The 4,997-nt window shown below is 33.6% G+C and overlaps 1 long non-coding RNA gene across 1 annotated transcript; it reads right to left on the bottom strand.

Moving 5' to 3' along the window:
• Nucleotides 1–1,605: 1,605 nt before the first annotated feature.
• Nucleotides 1,606–2,378, bottom strand: LOC128222645 (uncharacterized). Its single transcript, XR_008259190.1, has 3 exons — nucleotides 2,322–2,378; nucleotides 1,938–2,039; nucleotides 1,606–1,714 (listed from the first exon to the last, which is right to left on the bottom strand). It is a non-coding gene; the product is annotated as an uncharacterized LOC128222645 (long non-coding RNA).
• Between the last annotated feature and the right edge of the window lie 2,619 nt (nucleotides 2,379–4,997).

The raw sequence follows: 4,997 nt of genomic DNA, 5'->3' as shown, positions 1-4,997 counted from the left end.
ACTTCTGTCTACTTTTTAGACACAAAACACTGCAAACAAAAAGGTCTGTTTTTTTCGTCACCAGGGCCCATATTTACAAAGGAACTGAGTGGAAAATGACATCTTCAGGAGAGCTTGAATTAATCCAATAAGATATTGTTTGAACTACTTTACTCCAATTGCATTTTGTTAATACGCCCATGGTCATTACTCACCCTGCTGAAATTTTAATTTTTTTAAATTACTTTCTGTAGACAAAATTGGCGTTCTGAAATAGCATTGACTTATGTGAAAAACTACAAAAAAGCTTTTAAGTCTCGATAAAACACGTCGTACATCTTAACGCATTTAAAAATCGCAATTTGTTCTTACTCATGTATGCCGACATTTTGTTAATGTATAACTGCATCATCAAAAATGACGTCATTGACTATAAACCCAATGTAAAGTGGAAGAAAAGAACGTGGGTTATATAACACTACTGTAACCGTTAATTTAGTCAATTTAGTTAAGTAAGATAGAAATCAGGTAGTCAACTGAATAAAATTTATTAGGCATGCTCGTATTGGGTCTATCTATATGCAAGTGACAGGATAAAACAGATCTTTGTAAATGGTGAAACATGGAGAGCGCCATTGCTCTTGTAAGCAATTGAAGTAAGCTTCATTATAAAAAATACGATGAAACTTTAGGTACACGCCCCAAACTCTATTAGGCTACACATGAGTTAAATACCTGTTACTGTTTCATCCCACTTTGTCTGGTGGTCAAACATAGGAACACAATCGGTAAACGAGTCCTTCGCAGCAGTATATCCATCGACTGACTCATTTGTAATGATTTTGATTGTTTCTGAAATAAGCGCATATGTTTCTTAATGTTGCAACATTTGATAAATCAGACGGCAAGGCGTTAGCGAAAAGCCAACGCAAAATGGCCAAGTCGGCATTGAGCTTAAACCTTGTACCAGCAATATGTTTTCGACATTTCGTGATTTCTACTCGCTTTTTGCATTAAATAACACCTCGTCGCAATATCTCGTTTAAGTGGTGTCGACAAACGCTTAAACATTCATCCTACACATATATAATTAATATATTGTCAAAGTTAAGTTAGCCAGATACCATTACCGGTTGTCACATCTTTAAATAAACCAACACTTCACTAAGGCAGGGGACTAATTGTCAGAGATAACTGATTAACGGATCCATTCGGTAAGATTGATATCTGGTTTATGTTTTCTATCTCTGGAACATATATATTCGTGTATGTAACATAACTATTATCATAAAGCAGCGTTTTTTTTATATCAGATAGTACATTGTATATACAATATGCCGCCTGTATCATTACATATTATACTTGGCGTATACATGCATTTGACTACATATAACATCATTAATACACTTATGGTTGATTTTGCTTCTATTCAGCGTATATTTATGGCGAAGCACAACGAGGATCACATGTGTCGACATTGCTACTGGAATCGATGCAAAATATATTTTATAAGAAGCTCTGTCATTTAATTAGTTTCAGAAGATAGCTATTTGTGAGTTTGACATTGAGTGGTACTGATTACTTCAGAGAAATATGATTCCGGTGAAACTGTATTCATTACCTTCTGTCCGCTCTACAGTACCAGACTCAAGTCCATAGAGGTTTTCAGTTGTGTCAGGAATTCCTGCTGGCGTTTCATTCCGGATATCTGAGAATTCTTTGATGGTGTTTGTTTCTGGTAAACCGATGAGAATATATTTGCATGAAATTACATTAAGGAATTTGGAAAGCTTTCGATCCTTCAAACAGATGTTTCTTTTTGCAAAAGTTTTAACACATATCTGAATGATTTATTTGATGTTTTTAATTATAGTTATTAAGATAATGAGATATTAGTAAAAATAAATTATAAACAAGTAGTTTGTTTATCATTATATAGTTTATGAAACTAGATTTACCGATCAAACCGTCGCAATTCCCGTCAGAGAGTTTTGAATGTTCGTTCGTCAAATCGGTGGTGTCAGGGTAAATGCATTGTCCGGAATAGCTCAGGTCCGATTCTGACAAGTATAATATATGTAAGTGGGATGTCCATAATTTGAACAACACAACATACATAATACCATATAAGAAAACAGTTCTGACATCCAAGTAGTATTATTAATTACATACAAGCCAACACGGTCCGTTATCACAAATTGAAAAGATGAAAAGATGTGCTCACGTCACCTTTAAATTAATCCTCAATAACTTGTAACCCTAAACAGGGCATTACCTTACAAATATAGTATTACAATTATTTAAACAACTGCTTGTGAAAGGAAATATTGTTGCCATGGCACCTTCAGATGAAGGAGACGTTTCTTCGCCGTTTACCAGGTCTTCAAATTCGGAATGACTTACTCTCTCGTTTGTCTCACTTGAATCATTGTCTAAAATAAGAGCATCCACAAACATTTAACATATCAACCGTTCATCCCGTTCTTTATACAGTTACAAACTTGATTTTATGGACGTCGGTATCCCGGTATTTATGACAATGTGTACATACAATAAAATATTTTGAAATGTCGAGCAACTAACAAGTTATATCCAAATGCTATTTTAGGGTTATTTGTTAATGTCGAGTGTATATATTCAATTTCTATGTACCAGTGAAAGTTCCGTTTTTCTCGTGATAATCCTTTTCAGAGTCATTCACACTTTTTCTTTCACCGTCACTCTGAACATCGCAGGCTTAATAAGAGTAAATTAAACGCCATTATGTTTATTAACAAACAATGGCCGAGGACATTTTGTATTGTAAGTGACAGCAAACTCAGCGTATAAGTATGATGAAACACAACGAGAATCACATGAGTCGACATAAATAGGCAAAACATATTTTAGAATAAGAAGCTCTGTCATTAAATTTGTTTCAAAAGATAGCTATTTGTGAGATTGCCATTGAGGGGTACTGATAATTTCAGAGATATATGACTCAGGACATTCTTTATATTCTTAGTGACAGAAAAATCCCACATACCAGGTTATGTCTTACAAGTATTGTTTTTTCTACACACATCACTTGTCACAGTAATCCATTTTATTAAGATTGATATTTTATTTCATTTGTCGATAGTTACGACGCAAACTGATTTACTAGAATAGTTATCAAAAACAATATTGATAATAAAAAATAAAATATCAAAATACTTGATACCTTCATTGAATGGCCCCGCATGTAGAGGCATATGCTCATCGAGCAATCTACGCACTAGTTCATTGTTGTCTGCTTTTTGTGTTTTGTTATCTGGCATCGTTAATTTTTGTTTTGCCCTACGCACTGTTAAATAGGGAAATTACAACATTTGTTTTCGAATAGATTATCATGTTAAGGTCGTGTAGTTTTAGAAAAGAAACAATAGTGCATTAAGAAAAAATAAAACAACTAATATAATAACCATATATCGATATTTTAAGTATAGTAAGAAACCATCGTCAGTTAAAATGTTTTTTTTTATATAAATGCTTGATGTCGGAAATATTGCAACGTGTTGAACTGACCCCAATCTTTCGAAACATATCAAGTCCCCTCTAACAGGATCAAGCTAAGCTCTCTATTTTTGTTTTGCTATATTTTTTATAATAGTTTCATTCTTTAGAGTTTTTGTACTGTACAGTGAAATTTCTTTATAATACGATAAAATAATTTCTAATGAAGTAAAATCAAGGTTCAGTTAGAAAATTGGTGCAATCTAATAAGCTGCTAAAACTTGTTACGCTGTAGAAGTTTCGATAAATAAGGGCCTGGTCATCGGACTTATGCAACTAACAATTCAGTAATACAATAACATTATTACAATATGCATACGGGTAAAAATACTCACAGATGATACTTGTTATAAACAGGAAGTCTTTCTCAAAGATAACAAGTTCGAACCGGACCTGACTAAATCCATGAATCTTTCGGACTTCTTCTTCAACTGGCCGAAAGCGGTTCGTAAGCGCACCATACATGGCCTCTCGACAAAGTTGAACGAGTGCTTGCAGGGAATAACATTGTATGTAAATTGCTACGCATTCGTTTTTAAGCGCCAACACGTCTTTTGTACCTGCAAAAAGAATTAAACAAAAACAAAATGAAAAGCCAAGCCCAGTTGTCGAGCATTCAAGTATAAACCCAGTTTAGATGCACAAATAAGTGCCCAAACGACACTGTACGCGGGTCACAAACGTAACAGACCAAATACGCATCAAAACAATAAATAATTGGATTACTGGGAACAATCATTCAAACACGAGTTCACTAGAGTTTTCAACTGGTTTATATTCCCATAACATCACACTTAAAAATATTATTGTATATAATCGTTAATACAAACCATCGTTCAAATCCTGCAGGTAAGAAAGAAAAACCCTTTCCACTGGCTCCCATTGCTTGTTTGCAACAGGAAGGCTTTTCCTCATGTTGTTACCAACTTCGACCAAAAACTCGCTCACTGTTGCCTCTTTTGTGCCGTCAACATGTTTCACGACCATAACAACCCGTATACCTTTAACAGATAATTAGGAGGTTGAAAAATGATACTTGTACATGTCTGTATACGTGAACAGTACGTTTTGTGTTTCATTTTGGTATGAATTTTGTATATCTTCGCCTCGATGATTTTCAATTCTAGTTCCCTTTTTGCATTTTTAGTCTGATATTGATAATAATGGTATTTGTTAGTAATTGAAATTAATAAACTTTGAACGATAAAAAGAAATATTAAAATGTAGGACAATCTGAAAACCCTATCGACTGAATGTCAAAACGTTTGTTTACTGATTGTATTTGGATAAGTTATTAAGTTATCAAAATGAAATATTCAAATACCTTCACAAAATGGAGAACATTTTGACACTATAATACTGTATGATAATAAATGAATAGTATAACTGTTATTTATCTTTTTATATCTTGCCATAATCGTGTTCGACTTTCAATACATTTAATTGCTATCTTTCACAATCAATTAACGTACAGTGTTCGTACT

The sequence above is a fragment of the Mya arenaria genome, chromosome 16 (genome assembly GCF_026914265.1).
Source record: "Mya arenaria isolate MELC-2E11 chromosome 16, ASM2691426v1".
In the NCBI taxonomy this organism is placed as follows: Eukaryota; Metazoa; Mollusca; class Bivalvia; order Myida; family Myidae; genus Mya; species Mya arenaria.
Note: the sequence above shows the minus strand (reverse complement) of the source record. Positions and strands in the feature narration are given on the sequence as shown.